An 18,958-nucleotide genomic window follows, 5' to 3' on the forward strand; every position below is an offset into this window, starting at 1 on the left:
AAGAGCCACAGGCGGCAGTACCGCTCTTCAGCGGTAGTACCGCCTGTGGATCCGCAACCATAGTACCGCTGAGGTACCGGGGTCCTGCCGCGTCGACTCGAGGGGGTCGCCTCTCATGTCGGACTGTGCGGCACTAAGCAGCGGCAGTAGAAGCGGTAGTACCGCTCAAGAGCGGTAGTACCGCCCTACCACCATGGTATTACCGCACTGGGTCCATCCCTTGCCCATGTGCATGCCCTCCCTGGCTGCACGACAGTACAGCGAGGGGGAGCGGTAGTACCGTTGGGGCCAGCGGTAGTACCGCTGCCCCCTGCGGTAGTACCGGTCTCTGCGGGGCTGTTCTGGGGGGTAACGGTTGGATTGTTCCCCCCACTATAAAAGGGAGTTTTCTTCTCCAAAGTTGACCTATCTCTTCCCCCAAAAGCTCCATTGTTGCTCCAAGATCCATTTTCGCCCGATCTCTCTCCCTAGCCAATCAAACTTGTTGATTTGCTCGGGATTGGTTGAGAAGGCCCCGATCTACACTTCCACCAAGAGAAATTTGATCCCCCCACTAATCCCTAGCAGATCATGTTACTCTTGGGTGTTTGAGCACCCTAGATGGTTGAGGTCACCGCGGAGCCATAGTCCATTGTGGTGAAGCTTCGTGGTGTCATTGGGAGCCTCTAATGAAGTTGTGGAGATAGCCCCAACCTTGTTTGTAAAGGTTCGGTCGCCGCCTTCAAGGGCACCAATAGTGGAATCACGACATCTCACATTGTGTGAGGGAGTGAGGAGAATACGGTAGCCCTAGTGGCTTCTTGGGGAGCATTGTGCCTCCACACCGCTCTAACGGAGATGTACTTCCCCTCAAAAGGAAGGAACTTCGGTAACACATCCTCGTCTTCATTGGTTCCACTCTTGGTTATCTCGTGCATATACTTGTGCAAGCTTATTTGTGTTGTATCCCTTGCTTGCTTGTGTCCTCCTTGTTGTTGCATCATATAGGTTGCTCACCTAGTTGCATATCTAGACAACCTACTTTGATGCAAAGTTTAATTTGGTAAAGAAAAGCTAAAAATTGTTAGTTGCCTATTCACCCCCTCTAGTCAACTATATAGATCCTTTCAATTGGTATCAGAGCCTCGTCTCTTTATCAAGGACTTTGCCGTCCGAAGAGTATGGTTGACATCGTAGACGGTAGGAAGGAGCACTCCGGTGTGAATCCGAGCTCGTCTATGGGTGATGGGGGAACCGCGGTGTCTCGTGAGGAATTCACTGTGTCTTTGGACACATTGAAAACCTCCATGACAACCGAAGTTGAAAGCTTATTTAATAAATTCTTAGAAGGACTTAAACTATCTACCTCACCGTTGAAAGTGGGTGATCCCACTGACAAGGTGACGGATGCTAACTCCGACAAGGGGGAAGCTACTAGTGAAAAGGACCCTTCTAATAGTGGTAGAAATGGCACCGACATCTTTGCCCATGTGTCAGCTCCAGTTTATGGAGGACCGATTCCTTCTACTCATTTAAATCATGCCGGCCCTCCTCCTAAGATTGTGAAAAATGAGGACTTTGATTCTTGGGTATATCGCTTCAAGCGTCATTTAAATCATGTGAATGCTAACCTTTGGAGAATCATTGAAGGTTTCCATCCAAATGACCGAAGAAATTTCACCCCAAGATAAGTAGTGGACAATCAATTCAATGAGAATGCACTCTTCATCATTCAAGATGCAGTTCTACCCTAAGATCTCCCTCATCTTCGACCCTTCGCCATGGCCAAAGATGCATGGCATTGTGTTATTTACCTCTATAAGGGAAGCGCAAGCATTCAACGCTCCAACTATGAAGTGGTGCAAGATGAAGCCGATGAGTTTGCAATGAAAGAAGATGAAGAACCTCGTGAGCTCTTTCGGAGAGTAACCAAACTTGCGGTCTCACTCCGAGATCATGGGAGCAAGGACACGGATGACAATTGGATCAAGCGCAAGTTCCTCAAAGCAATGATGCCTTACCAAAAGGCCTTGTCCTCCGTCATCCGTCAAAGACCGGACTTCCACTCTTTGACCTCAAATGAAGTGTTGGATGAGTTTGTGTCAATGAGGATCTTGGACAAGACCGCCGACAACATGGTGTTGTGCTCTCAAAGGGCAAAGAAGCCCAACCTTTCCTTGAAGGCCAAGGTTATTGTGGAAGAAGAGGAGGAAGAGGAAGAAGAGGAGAGCAACCCCGAAGATACAAAATATGATTATCATGAGCACATGGCTCTTGCTTCAAGGCAATTTTGGAGCTAGAAGAACACAAGGCCCAACTTCAACAAGAACAACTCAAGTGGGTTCAAGGGCAAGCAACTTGTGAGAACATGTTACAATTGTGGCAACGTGAGCCATTTTGTTGTGGATTGCCCTTACGAGAAGCGGGAAGACAATGGTGGCAAGCTCATCCGAAAGGACAAAGCCAAGTCCTTCCCCAACAAGAACAACTTCACCAAAAAGACTCCTACTCGAGGGTTGGTGGTTCAAGAAGAATACCATGAGGATGACAATGATGATGAAGATAGTGAAGCCATGGCCATGGCCTTCGTTGCCATTGCCACAACTCCACGGGTGTCCCTCTTCGACTCACCTAACGAGAACATCACCGCCAAGTGTCTCATGGCTAAAGCCATCAACAAGGTAACCCCCAACATCAAAACCACCATCATTACTAATCCCTCCTTGACGGATGGCTTTGATGAAAGTGAGGGGTCTAATGAGGAAGTGAATAAATTTGAGTCTTTTATGAGTAAGCTCAAGGGCAAATCCAAGAAGCACTTTGTTGCTCTCCTGGAACAACTTGGTGAAGCCAATGACATGATCGAGGCTCATGAAGAAACCATCTCTAAGATGGAAGGTCATAGTCGTGACTATGCCGATGAGATATCGGATCTATCTAATGCTCTTGAGGAAGAGTGTGGGCATTGTTTGGCTCTTGAGGAGTCACACAACGATTACCATGCTAAGTTAAAGAAAGATCTTGATCATGCGCTTGTTTTGTCTCGTGTGCTAACTTCCGAGAAGGCTAGACTTGGAGTTGACCATGCTAGACTCAAGGAGGAGTTTGATTTACTCGACAAGGCCCACAAGGTCTTGAAGGGTGCTCATGCTAGTCTCAAGGAGTCTCATGATCAACTCCAAGTTAAGCTAACCAAAGAAAAGGCCACCTTTCCTCATATGGTATTAATTGATAATGCAAATGCCACTAGCCCATGTTGTGAGCATGTGCATCTTGTGGAGGAGAATGCCAAGTTGAAGGAGCAACTCGAGAAAGGCCTTGTGACATGGATACAAGGTGAGAAGAACCTCAATGACCTTTTGAGCAATCAAAAGGAAGTTGTGGCCAAGGAGGGAGTTGGGTACGCACCCAAGTCCAAGAACAAGAAGAAGAACGACAAGACCAAACGACCTCCTCCTCTCAAGCAAACTTTTGTGAAGGAGGGAGAGGGTGCTCCTAAGGAGAAGACGAAGAATGTGAAGGGTGGTGATGTCAAAAAGGGAAAGCCACCTCTTCCAACAAAGCCGGTGACTTTAACCCTTCTTATGTGTTGTGCAGTGCTAGTGATGGGCATGTTTATGCTAAATTTGTCGGTTCTCCTTAGGAGTACATTGAATGGTCTGTTTGGGTTCCTAAGACCCTTGTTACTAACATCAAAGGACCCATTACTAAATGGGTACTTAAAACCAAGCATTGATCTCTTGTAGGTGTTTGCTTCCGGTGGGGGATCGTGGTTGCTCGATAGTGGAGCAACAAATCATATGACCGGAAGCAAGGACTTGGTGGTGGACGTGCACAAGATCCCATCTATGCCCACCAACGTCGAGTGGGGTGATGCCTCGTCTTCTAAGGTATTGGGTCTTGGCAAGTTTGTCATTTCTCATGATCTTACGATCGAGAAAGTCATGCTTGTTGAGTCCCTTGCTTTCAATCAACTTTCTGATCGTCAACTTGCACTCATGGGCTTTGCCACTTTCTTTGATTTTTATACCGTGGCCCTCTTGTGGAGCAAGACTCTTAAAGTAGCCTTTGTTGGGCATGTCGAGAACGGTCTCTATGTGATTAACTTTTCGGAGCGACCCACTAAGACCGCGACATGCCTATGAAGGAAATATGCCCTAGAGGCAATAATAAAGTTATTATTTATTTCTTTATTTCATGATAAATGTTTATTATTCATGCTAGAATTGTATTAACCGGAAACATAATACATGTGTGAATACATAGACAAACAAAGTGTCACTAGTATGCCTCTACTTGACTAGCTCATTAATCAAAGATGGTTAAGTTTCCTAACCATAGACATGAGTTGTCATTTGATTAACGGGATCACATCATTAGGAGAATGATGTGATTGACTTGACCCATTCCGTTAGCTAAGCACTTGATCGTTTAGTATGTTGCTATTTCTTTCTTCATGACTTATACATGTTCCTATAACTATGAGATTATGCAACTCCCGTTTACCGGAGGAACACTTTGTGTGCTGCTATGTCTTGAGCTTGCGTTGGTTTTCCTCGAAGAGGAGAGGGTGATGCAGCAAAGTGTAGTGTAAGTATTTCCCTCAGTTTTGAGAACCAAGGTATCAATCTAGTAGGAGGCTCCTCAAAAGTCCCATGCACCTACACAAACAAACTGAGAACTCGCAACCAACACAATAAAGGGGTTGTCAATCCCTTCACGGCCACTTGCGAAAGTGAGATCTAATAAAGATAGTATGATAAGATAAATATATTTTTGGTATTTTGTAATATAAATGCAAAAAATAAAGATGCAAATAAAGGTAGATTAAAAGCAAATATGATAAGAGATAGACCCGGGGGCCATAGGTATCACTTGAGGCTTCTCTCGAGATAGCATAAGTATTATGGTGGGTGAACAAATTACTGTCGAGAAATTGATAGAAAAGCGCATAGTTATGAGATTATCTAGGCATGATCATGTATATATGCATCACGTCCATAACAAGTAGACCGACTCCTGCCTGCATCTACTACTATTACTCCACACATCGACCGACTCCTGCCTGCATCTAGAGTATTAAGTTCATAAGAATAGAGTAACGCATTAAGCAAGATGACATGATGTAGAGGGATAAACATATGCAATATGATATAAACCCCATCTTGTTATCCTCGATGGCAACAATAGAATACGTGTCCTGCAACCCTTTCTGTCACTGGGTAAGAACACCGCAAGATTGAACCCAAAGCTAAGCACTTGTCCCATGGCAAGAAAGACCAATCTAGTAGGCCAAACCAAACTGATAATTCGAAGAGACTTGCAAAGATAACTCAATCATACATAAAAGAATTCAAACAAGATTCAAATTTATTCATAGATAAACTTGATCATAAACCCACAATTCACCGGATCTCGACAAACACACCGCAAAAAGAGTTTACATCGAATAGATCTCCACAAGAGAGGGGGAGAACATTGTATTGAGATCCAAAAAGAGAGAAGAAGCCATCTAGCTAATAACTATGGACCCGTAGGTCTATGGTAAACTACTCACAACTCATCGGAGGGGCAAGCATGTTGATATAGAGGCCCTCCATGGTCGATTCCCCCTCCGACAGAGTGCCGGCGAAGGCTCCAAGATGGGATCTCGCAGATACAGAAGGTTACGGCGGTGGAAATTGTGTTTAGTGGTGCTCCTAGATGTTTTCAGGGTACGTAGGTATATATAGGAGGAAGAAGTACATCAGTGGCCGCCCGAGGGGCCCACGAGACAGGGGGAGCGCTCTACAGGGGGGCCCTATCTCATGGGGCCCTCGAAAGCTTCTTGACTTGCACTCCAAGCTCTCCGGATCACGTTTGTTCCAAAAATCGTGCTCCCGAAGGTTTCATTCCGTTTGGACTCCGTTTGGTATTCCTTTTCTTCGAAATACTGAAATAGACAATAAAACAGCAATATGGACTGGGCCTCCGGTTAGTAGGTTAGTCCCAAAAATGATATAAATGTGTAAAATAAAGCCCATAAACATCCAAAAGGGGTAATATAATAGCATGGAACAATAAAAAATTATAGATACGTTGGAGACGTATCAAGCATCCCCAAGCTTAATTCCTGCTCGTCCTCGAGTAGGTAAATGATAAAAAAGAAATTTTTGATGTGGAATGCTACCTAGCATATTTCTCATGTAATTTTCTTTATTGTGGCATGAATGTTCAGATCCAAATGAATACAAAATAAAAGTTCATATTGACATAAGAAATAGTAATACTTCAAGCATACTAATCAAAGTAATCATGTCTTCTCAAAATAACATGGCTAAAGAAAGTTATCCCTACAAAATCATATAGTCCGGCTATGCTCTATCTTCATCACAAAAAATATTTAATCATGCACAACCCCGATGACAAGCCAAGCAATTGTTTCATACTTTAATAATCTCAAACTTTTTCAACTTTCACGCAATACATGAGCGTGAGCCATGGACATAGCACTATATGTGGAATAGAATGGTGGTTGTGGAGAAGACAAAAAGGAGAAGATAGTCTCACATCAACTAGGCGTATCAACGGGCTATGGAGATGCCCATTAATAGATATCAATGTGAGTGAGTAGGGATTGCCATGCAACAGATGCACTAGAGCTATAAATATATGAAAGCTCAATAAAAGAAACTAAGTGGGGTGCATCCAACTTGCTTGCTCACGAAGACCTAGGGCACTTTGAGGAAGCCCATCATTGGAATATACAAGCCAAGTTCTATAATGAAAAATTCCCACTAGTATATGAAAGTGACAGCATATGAGACTCTCTATCATGAAGATCATGGTGCTATTTTGAAGCACAAGTGTGGAAAAAGAGATAGTAGCATTGTCCCTTCTCTCTTTTTCTCTCATTTTATTTTTCTTCTTCTTTCCTTTTTTTCTTTTTTTTTCTTTTTGTAAAGTCCGAAGTCTCATCCCGACTTGTGGGGGAATCATAGTCTTCATCATCCTTTCCTCACTAGGACAATGCTCTAATAATGAAGATCATCACACTTTTATGGATTTACAACTCAAAGCTAGAACAAGATATGCCGCTATATGAATGCCTCCGGTGGTGTACCGGGATATGTAATGAATCAAGAGCGACATGTATGAAAATTATGAAGGTGGCCTTCCCACAAATACAATGTCAACTACATGATCATGCAAAAAGCAATATGACAAAAGTAATGCATGTCATATGAACGGAACGGTGGAAAGTTGCATGGCAATATATCTCGGAATGGCTATGGAAATGCCATAATAGGTAGGTATGGTGGCTGTTTTGAGGAAGGTAAATGGTGGTTATATGGTACCAGCGAAAGTTGCACGATACAAGAGAGGCTAGCAATGGTGGAAAGGTGAAAGAGTGCGTATAATCCATGGACTCAACATTAATCAAAGGAACTCATATACTTGTTGCAAAAATTTAGAAGTCATCAAAAACCAAAGCACTACGCGCATGATCCTAGGGGGTAGATTGGTAGGAAAAGACCATCGCTCGTCCCCGACCGCCACTCATAAGGAAGACAATTAATAAATAAAATTGTGCTCCAACTTCATCACAAAGCGGTTCACCATACGTGCATGCTACGGGAATCACAAACTTCAAGCATTCTTTAAATTCATAATCACCCAACTATCATGACTTTAATATTACTACCTCCATATCTCAAAACAATTATCAAGCATCAAATTGATCATATCATCCAATTCACTTTCTATGATAGTTTTTATTATACCCAACTTGGATGCTCATCATTCTAGGACCAACTTTATGGTCATAGCAAATACCATGCTGTTCTAAAAGACTCTCAAAATAATATAAGTGAAGCATGAGAGACTAGCAATTTCTTCAAAATTAAGACACCACCGTGCTCTAAAAGATATAAGTGAAGCACTAGAGCAAAAACTATCAAGCTCAAAAGATATAAGTGAAGCACATAGAGTATTCTAGCAAACTCTAATCAAATAGGCTTCTCCAAAAAGGTGTGTACAGAAAGGATGATTGTGGTAAACTAAAAAGCAGAGACTAATATAATACATGATGCTCCAAGCAAAACACATATCATGTAGCGAATAAAAATATAGCTCCAAGTAAAGTTACCAATGAACAAAGACGAAAGAGGGGATGCCTTCCCGGGGCATCCCCAAGCTTAGGCTTTTGGCTATCCTTGAATATCTTGGGGTGCCATGGGCATCCCAAAGCTTAGGCTCTTGCCACTCCTTATTCCATAGTCCATAAAAGCTTTACCCAAAACTTGAAAACTTCACAACACAAAACTCAACAGGAAATCTTATAAGCTCCGTTAGTGAAAGAAAACAAAACCACCACATAAGGTACTGCAATGAACTCATTCTTTATTTATTTTGGTGTTAAACCTACTGTATTCCAACTTCTTTATGGTTCATAGACTGAATTACTAGCCATAGGTGCATTAAAATAAGCAAACAACACACGAAAAACAGAATCTGTCAAAAACAGAACAGTCTATAGCAATCTGTAACTAACGCAAACTTCTTAACTCTAAAAATCCTACCAAAATAGGAAGTCCTGGACAATTTGTTTATTGAATAGAAGCAGAAAGAATCAATGCAAAAGCACGTTCCTTTGATTTAACAAAATTATATTGATGCGTGCAAAGTTTCTGTTTTTCAGCAGAATCAAATCAACTATCATCGTAGGTTATCCTATAGGTTCTACTTGGCACAAACACTAATTAAAAGATAAAAACACATCTAAACAGAAGGTAGATGCAAGATTTATTACTAAACAGGAGAAAAAACAAAAAAAAGAAAATTGGGTTGCCTCCCAACTAGCGCTATTGTTTAACGCCCCTAGCTAGGCATAAAAAGCTCAGATAGATCTAACGAGTGCCATCTTTGGCACTAAATTCATAAGTAGCACGCATGATAGATTCATAAGGTAATTTGACTTTCTTTCTTGGAAATCGCTCCATGCCTTTCTTTAATGGAAATTGGATCTAATATTCCCTTCCTTCATATCAATAATCGCACCAATCGTTCTGAGGAAAGGTCTACCAAGAATAATAGGGCAAGAAAGATTGCAATCTATATCAAGAACGATAAAATCTACGGGCACCAAATTTCTATTTGCAACAATAAGAACATCATTGATCCTTCCCATAGGATTTTTAATGGTGGAATCTGCAAGGTGCAAATTTAAAGAGCAATCGTCAAGATCATGGAAACCTAGAATATCACATAAAGTTTTCGGAATCGTGGAAACACTGGCACCCAAATCACACAAAGCAAAACACTCATAATCTTTAATTCTAATCTTTATAGTAGGTTCCCACTCATCATTAAGTTTTCTAGGTATAGAAACTTCCAAATTAAGTTTTTCATCATAAGATTGCATGTCAGGACCCCGACTCAATGCCACATCGATCTAGCATGTAACACCTCATATCACTTTGCGGCCTCACGCACGGTATTCCCACGGGTGTCGCCTTACCTTTGCCCGGGACCGTTTGCGCCTTTTGGCACACGTATATGATAGTGTCGCTAGCATCCATATGATAAGGAGCCCGGGCTGACATGGCTAGTCGTAAACCCAAAGTGGCACTAACTTACAGGGACAGGCATCCGTGACCCAGCATCGAACGTGTCTGTCATCAGCGAGTGAATCCAGGCTGTAGCACTGGGCTAGCAGGACTCCGGTGAACTGGGCTGTAGCGGGCTAACAGGACTCCGGTATTCATCGCGTGACATTTCCCCGAAGGGATAGACATAGGAACGAAGAAGGACACATGCCGACCAGCCTAAGTGTTTCGGAGCAGTAGCAAGCTACCATGGCTTGGTGGAAACACTAGGAGACATTTCCCGGTAAGAGAGGCTACTAAAGATAAACAACTAGATAGTCAGATCCCACACATACCAAGCATTTCAATAACATACACACAATTTGCTCGATATGTGCAATACAACATGGCATCACAAAATGACTCTACGACTCAAGTAGTTTATCCAATAGGCTCCGAGGAGCGAGATATTACAAACATGGGTCTCATGACCCAACATTCAGAGCATACAAATCAAAACACAAGCGGAAGCTATCATGTCTGAGTACAGACATCTATAAATGAAAAAGGCTGAGAAGCCTGACTATCTACCAGATCCTGCTGAGGGCACAAGATCGTAGCTGAGGTAACAAGCTAAACGTCGAAGTCCACGCAGAACTACTAGCGAGACCGAAGTCTCTCTGCAAAAACATAAATTAAGCAACGTGAGTACAAATGTACCCAGCAAGACTTACATCAGAACTAACTACATATGCATCATTATCAACAAAGGGGATGGTGGGGTTTAACTGCAGCAAGCCAGCTTTGACTCGGTGGCTATCCTGAACTACGACTGCAATGTAACTCTTTTGGGGTGGCGCACACGAGTCCACATATTCACCATATCAATACACCACTATGGATCTGCTCCCGTCTCCCTACGAGAACGCCATCCATAGCACTCACGCTTATCTTGCGTATTTTAGGGTATCCACTTTCACTTGTCTATGAACTGATATAAGCAACCCAGAGGTCCTTTTTCGTGGACACGGCTATTCGAATAGATGATGTTAACCCTGCAGGGGTGTACTTCTTCACACACGCTCTCACCACTTACCGCCATTTACACGACATGTACTCGGCAACCTTCAAGCGGAAGCCCAACGTGGGTGTCGGCCACGGCCTTCCTAAACACTCAAGTCTCTAGTCCAGGTTTATCGCCTATTCGGGTTCCATCCATGAGGAGATCCGGCCGGAGTTTCGCTCACAGCCCCAAACGATGTGAACAGGGTTCCGTGACACCAAACGGGCGTCCGGTTTACCCGGCCACGTGCCTACCGCATCACAGCCCACCCCTACGGTCAGCGCTGCGCACGGCCTCCAGCATACTACAAACACGAGAAACTACTTGCAACTCCTGGACAGAGGACAAGGGTGATCAAGAAGCCGAGAGGGTCCATTGGTTTCGGGCCCAATGCGTGGTAGTAGCTGAATCATGGATCACAAACACAGAACTCAGTTCCTGAGGACGGCTGCAATGAGACAACCCACCATGTACTCCTACATGGCCTCTCACCACTACCTTTACCAAATCGTATTCACACACTTAGCTCACACACAGTAGGACATGTTCACACACCTCTGATTCATCCCCGATGAATCAGACCTGACACAACTCTAAGCAATAGCAGGCATGACAAACAAACATGAATGAGTAGGCACAACAGGGCTCAAACAACTCCTACTCATGCTAGTGGGTTTCATCTATTTACTGTGGCAATGACAGGTCATGCAAAGGATAAAGGGGTTCAGCTACCGCAGCAAGTAACAGATGAATCGGTGTTGTCCTAATGCAGTAAAAGGAGCAGGAACGAGAGAGTGGGATTTATCAGAATGAACAAGGGGGTTTTGCTTGCCTACCACTTCTGAAGATAACATTGAGTCTTCATCAGTGTCAACGATCACAACGTCGGAACATCGTCTACCGGGAGGGAACAGATACCGGCAACAAAGAAGAAATACAATCAATGCAATGCACAATATGATGCATGCTCATGACATGGCAATATGAATGTGTTTTGAGCTAATGCAACTAGCAACAAATTACATGAAGTTGGTTTGAATACAAGATTAAAATTCAAACTCCATATGTGATTATTCAAATGCCATTTAATTGATTTGTGCTAAACAGCAGCTATAAGTTGTTCTAACATGCATGAAAATGGTACAGATGGATTCCTTGAATTTTTCTGATAATTTTTCATATATAAATTATTTAATTTGGAGTTACGGTTGAATTTCTATGAATTTTAGAAGTTTATACAATTTTCTGGAATTTATAAATCATTTCCTAATTTATTTTAATTCCAGAAAGGAATTATTGCGTCAGCATGACCTCATGCTGACCTCAGCAGGTCAAGGGGCGCCGTCCAGGTCAAACTGACCTGTGGGCCCCGCGTGTCAGTGAGATTAGTTTAGTTAGAATTTAATTAAACTAAACTGGGTTAATTAACAGGGCTGGGCCCCACCTGTCAGTGACTCATCGGAGTCAACCAGGGCCCACCCGTGGTCAAAGCCAACGTCAGCTGCGCCGGCGTTTAGCCGCCGGCGAGCCCGACGCGGCGGCGAGAGTGGTTTTGGCCGTTTCGGCCACCAAATGGGTCACGGAGGGCATCGGGGTGGAGCTGAGGACGAACCGCGGCTCTTGGTGGAGTCCGTTGGGGTCGGGGTGGCCGGAGTTGGCGCCGGCGATGACCTAGGCAGCGACCGGAGTTTGGTTGCGCGCGAGATTGCGTTTCAGTTCGTAGAAGAGCGGGGCAAGGGACTAGGAGGACGCTAGGCATCGCGAGGAGTAGGTTGGACACTCCAGGGTGACCATATGGTCACCGGAGCATCGTCGGCGGCGAGCTCAGGCGGCGGTGCATTCCGGTCATTAAGGGGCGACGGCTACGGCAATCAAACGAAGAGGGGAAGAGGGGGAAACGGTGGCGGAGCTCACACCGGTGCCGTAGGGATGGTTAGCGGGCTCGGGGACGCGCCGGAGTGGCCGAATCGATGGAGAAGGGCGCCGGGGCCGAAGCTTGAAGATGATGACGATGGCGGCTGCTCGGGGCCCTTCTGGTCGCGTGAGACGTCGAGGAGGACGAGGGCGTCTTGGTGGAGCTTCTTGGCGCGTCGGCGGGGCATGGGGTGGCCGGTGGCCGCGGCTATGGCGAACGGCGGCGATGAGCTCCGCTCAGGCTGCGCGAGAGAGAGATCAGAGGAGGGGGAAGGAGTCGAGAGAGAGCAGAGAGCGAGGGGAGAGACAGAGGGGGCTACGGGGCATATCCAGACGCGTCGGGGGCGCCTCGGTGGCAAGCAGGAGGTGGCCAGGGCGGCGTCGGCGCTCGCCACCGAGCTGCTTCGGTGCGAGGGGAGGAAGACGACAGGGGGGTTAGCGGTGGCGGGCTGGGCCACACAGGAGCTGGGCCGGCTGGGCTGAGAGGTGAGCGCCAGGTAAGGTTTCTGTTTTTCCTATTTCTGTTTTCTATTTTCTGTAGTTTGTTTTGATTTAGTTTTAGACACTAAATCATTTAATAAATTCTGTAGGTTTTTATGTGGCTTGCTAAAATATATACAAAGCCACTCACAAACTTCCAAAATTATTGGAGTCATATTTAATATATATTAAATATAAATCCAAAGCAAATAGTTATTGGATTAATTCAAATGGCCAAAATAAATATTTCTGTGACTCCAAAAATATTGGTTTGAATTTTACCTCTTACCAACATTTCTATGGGATAACAGGAACATTTTCTTGGACTCATTTGAGAAGATTTAAATGTTGATCATTTTTAGAAAGTTTCTGAGGCTTTGGAAATCCCCCAATTCAAATTTCATTTAAATTTAAACATGATGCACACATGGAAGCAAGCATAGGTCAGGCCAGAACTAGGGATGTGACAACTCACCCCCACTATACAAGAATCTCGACCCGAGATTCAAGTGTAGGGTAAGACGATGGGGAACGCAACTAGCGCAATCTTCACGATCCAGGTTGCCCTTCATAAAAGCGTTGATTCGATCACCATCTTTGTCTTGACGTCTAGCTCTGAGAACTCCAACTAGCATGACAGCAAGAGGAAAAGGACAACTTCGGAAGAATCGACCTTCTCGAAGATCAATCAACTTAGGATCAGCTCACAAGGTGAGTCATAGCAACATCTCTTGAGCTGAGACACGATGCATACATCCGAAGAAATGGAGTGAGGCAGATGACGAAGGTTCACTAGGTAGACAACAATTCCACACCTAAGAAGGTGGTAAACGATTGTCAACGTTGCGAGGAGTTGAATTGCCATGATACCATAACGATGCACCTTAGGGAAGGTGACTCGTAGAAATATCCCCTTAAGTGGCAAAAAGAATTACCTTTGATTCAAAGATCATTGAAACTCTTTATACCAGCCTAAGGCAATTCTTGAGTGATCGTTTGGAGGGGTTCGGTAGAATGGCATACTCGGACTTGGATGATGTGGATTACCTTGTTGAAGACAACGTAATGGATGAATTTGCTTATCACCGGAAATGGAAGAGACCCATGGTAGAATGGCACATTGGCGGTGCAAGCTGGGAACAAAATGCAAATGATGGGAATGATTCTAGTAGCTGGGGAGAGGCTCAACAATAGAGAGTTATTCCACTATTGGAATGGTTATAGCGTAACCGAGGAAATCTGGGGCAATCCCAGTTAGTGTCGCTGATAACACCTAGAGCTTATACGTGCTCTCTAGAACTTGAGCATTTCCATAATCATCAAGGTTTTATCAACATCTGTGTCAAGGGTCCGGTAACACAACTTACTACCATGATGAATGGTGATGGAGGAAGCAGATGCAAAGGAAGATAACACCTTCTCAGATTTCACCTTAGCGGGACCAAGGGGACAGAATCTGGATGATTGACCAAGAGACATTTAGTACTCCGCTTCTAATGATCTCCTTGATGTGCTAGCGTAATCCATTCATAGATATGGTTTGATATCTAGAACATCAAGTAAAAAGGTCGGACTTCGGGATCTCAAAATCCATAGGGGCAACTAGGGAGTAAATCCTACGAAGTCCCTATGGGGAGGTGGCCAACTTCTTCAATCAAGATACTGCAATAATAGGTCTTTCGGCTGGGAGGTGCTGGCCACGACATCCACTTTATCAGTTATCGAGGGACCAATATTATAGTTCTTGGGAAATGTTCCAAACCATCATATCTGCCTGAGATTCAGATCTGGTTGGTGTCAGGATATTCCAGACTCATCGAGCCTAGGAAGATAAATGAAAGGTTGCAACAAAATTCGACGAGATAATTTTGCGAGATTCTCGGGAAATGAACTACGATAGCAAACTCCAAAACATGAGCTGGTTCTGCTACAAACATGTGAACACGTTGTCCAAGACAAGCATGACCACAAAGTAGTCTTATAATAAAACACTACCGAGTTCAGGAGGGGGAACCATCAACGAGGGTATCGAAGTCCTTACATAAGTCCGGATTAGCGCTTATGAAGGAACTCCTTCTCCTTGAACAAATCAATCAGTGGCTTGGTGTGCTAGGGATACATATAGATTGAAGGTTGCAAGTCTCCGAACCACAGAATACTTCGCACGTATGCATGACTAATTTGGGATGATTCCAAAGGAAACAACATTGACTTTCTCGAATCCACGGCGGCAACTTGCATTAAATGCACATGAACTGGAGGAAGTCACTTCTTACATCCGAACATATGCTTCATGAACTAGCATGAAGAAATGCTTTCAAGAGTTTTCCAACACTAGCTTAATGTTCACCAAAATCATGGAGGAGATAAGGATGTTGTCAATGGGCTCAACAACAATTCATCTAGGTTTCCTTTTAAAAGGAATTCCATAGTTAAATGAACACGGTGATAGCATTGGTCAGACCAAAGATGTAATGGTGTATGCTCGAGGGATCAACCACGAATAAGACAACATTACGAGCATCGTTGGTATTGATTTGACTTGACGATGGCCCACACTCAAATCAAAGGATTGATAAGACAATAGGTCCAACAACTGATCACAGGAACCAATCGATGAAGATATCATCTTTCTTCAACACACACTACACAAGGATATCCCTTTGGAACGAACTAAGCCAGGCAAGTTTTTATCTTCCAACTCTCCAAGTTGTTGTCTAGCTTAACCAACTAGCTCAGGGGTATCCAACACGGATTCTTGGAGAAAGGGTGGTTTACAGGATAAACCAACTTGATCACGAGCTCAACATAACAGTCAGGAAACAACCCGGTAACACTTCCAAGAAGATATTTGGAAAGTCACGAACCACCGGTATGTTACTAAGCTCGAGAACAATCTCGCTTTTCAGGGCAAGAAGATATGATCAAATGAGTGAGGACTTGAAATAATTCCTATCTCATTGGTCGAGGAGTGCACCAGAAATAGGGACTAGGCAGCACAATCAGTCTTAGGGTGATGATTCAATAATCAACACGCTAAGAATGAGGTTATCGTCCATTTAACTACCAAGCAACAGAGTTGCTAGCAGTATTGATTTCACACGCCATGATTCATTTGTCGGCATTCCGGTTACAATAACACAGGAACCGAGGAATGAACAATGATGGCAAGAAGTATCACTGTACCAAGAGTTCATAGGATGGTGTGCGATTCCTATAACAATCCCGATATAAAAGATGGTAATACTCCAAGGTAGAGCAGAACAAAAGCTGGATTAGCAATTTGTTCTGGGGGGCACAACTTCTTTCACCCAATCCTGGATATGGAAGAGGTACTGGAGTTTGTTTCTCCTATCATTCCGCGATAGAATGGCTTGACGGACCACAAGAGTAATAGGCATCGATAAATGAACGCACGCATACTCTTGACTATCAATTGATAGACGAAGGTCAGTAGACAACTAAAGAAGGACAACTCAAAGGAACATATAATTTTCTGAGTTGTGGATGCATAGATTAGTATGTCGAACCAAGTTCAACATTTCTTCCGGATAACCCATGCAGAAAGGTTGAGCTGGCAGAGTCACAACATAGCATGGAGAACTCATCAAGAGCACTCTGGTTGTGATCGTTCAGTTCAACGAGGAACTTCTGCCATAAGTAGTTCATGGTATTTGGAAGAAGAAAATACCACGGACTTCAAGGACTATCGCAAAGGTTACTAATAACCTAAGGGAGCTAGCAATTACTATCAACATGAAGTAAGTAGGGTGAATCTCGGGTTCAAAACCCAAGGGGTAGAATACCTACTACTAAGTGGCATCATGGGATGCTTTCGAGAATAAAAGCCAGAATCATCACACTAGGACACAAAACATGGCTAGACTACTAGATGATCCCCTGAGACACTTAGGGTCATAATAATAACTCCAACATAAAGGTCGAGGCAGTAGAGTACCTCAACTCAACAATTTGTGTGGTTAACCTGGCCTAAAAGACATTGAAACCAGAGGAAAAGGATTTTGCAAATGCATCAGACTCTTTGGAAACCTGGGATGACTCAGACAGCATAACGGCTGTAAATGCTCAGAAAAGATTTGAGACATTCACAAAAATGGTGGCATAACCACTCAGAAACACAATATCAAGGTTTCGAGATCAACAATTAGCATATGGAAGTCGTAGGAACTGAACTCAAGCTTAAATCCAACAATCTATAAGTCTACGGATTAGTAACACATGATCCTGATAGAAAGAAGAGATAGCCTAGTTCTTAATCCCCGTAGGAAAGATAAGATGATGACTCAGATAAGAAGGCCATGAGGTATAAGGAGTAAAAAGAGCCTTACGTTCCATCCCACAATCAATTCCCTTATATAACTAAAGAATTACTAGACTCAACTTCGACCAGTTTGGCTTGGTAATCCTACAGGCAGTCAAGCTCTGATACCAACGCTGTCAGGACCCCGACTCAATGCCACATCGATCTAGCATGTAACACCTCATATCACTTTGCGGCCTCACGCACGGTATTCCCACGGGTGTCGCCTTACCTTTGCCTGGGACCGTTTGCGCCTTTTGGCACACGTATATGATAGTGTCGCTAGCATCCATATGATAAGGAGCCCGGGCTGACATGGCTAGTCGTAAACCCAAAGTGGCACTAACTTACAGGGACAGGCATCCGTGACCCAGCATCGAACGTGTCGGTCATCAGCGAGTGAATCCAGGCTGTAGCACTGGGCTAGCAGGACTCCGGTGAACCGGGCTGCAGCGGGCTAACAGGACTCCGGTATTCATCGCGTGACATTTCCCCGAAGGGACAGACACGGGAACGAAGAAGGACACATGCCGGCCAGCCTAAGTGTTTCGGAGCAGTAGCAAGCTACCATGGCTCGGTGGAAACACTAGGAGACATTTCCTGGAAAGAGAGGCTACTAAAGATAAACAACTAGATAGTCAGATCCCACACATACCAAGCATTTCAATAACATACACACAATATGCTCGATATGTGCAATACAACATGGCATCATAAAATGACTCTACGACTCAAGTAGTTTATCCAATAGGCTCCGAGGAGCGAGATATTACAAACATGGGTCTCATGACCCAACATTTAGAGCATACAATTCAAAACACAAGCGGAAGCTATCATGTCTGAGTACAGACATCTATAAATGAAAAAGGCTGAGAAGCCTGACTATCTACCAGATCCTGCCGAGGGCACAAGATCGTAGCTGAGGTAACAAGCTAAACATCAAAGTCCACGCGGAACTACTAGCGAGACCGAAGTCTCTCTGCAAAAACATAAATTAAGCTACGTGAGTACAAATGTACCCAGCAAGACTTACATCAGAACTAACTACATATGCATCATTATCAACAAAGGGGATGGTGGGGTTTAACTGCAGCAAGCCAGCTTTGACTCGGTGGCTATCCTGAACTACGACTGCAATGTAACTCTTTTGGGGTGGCGCACACGATTCCACATATTCACCATATCAATACACCACTATGGATCTGCTCCCGTCTCCCTACGAGAACGCCATCCATAGCACTCACGCTTATCTTGCGTATTTTAGGGTATCCACTTTCACTTGTCTATGAACTGATATAAGCAACCCAGAGGTCCTTTTCCGTGGACACGGCTATTCGAATAGATGATGTTAACCCTGCAGGGGTGTACTTCTTCACACACGCTCTCACCACTTACCGCCGTTTACACGACATGTACTCGGCAACCTTCAAGCGGAATCCCAACGTGGGTGTCGGCCACGGCCTGCCTAAACACTCAAGTCTCTAGTCCAGGTTTATCGCCTATTCGGGTTCCATCCATGAGGAGATCCGGCCGGAGTTTCGCTCACAGCCCCAAACGATGTGAACAGGGTTCCGTGACACCAAACGGACGTGCGGTTTACCCGGCCACGTGCCTACCGCATCACAGCCCACCCCT

This window comes from Triticum aestivum, chromosome 3B, assembly GCF_018294505.1.
Source record: "Triticum aestivum cultivar Chinese Spring chromosome 3B, IWGSC CS RefSeq v2.1, whole genome shotgun sequence".
Classification (NCBI taxonomy): domain Eukaryota; kingdom Viridiplantae; phylum Streptophyta; class Magnoliopsida; order Poales; family Poaceae; genus Triticum; species Triticum aestivum.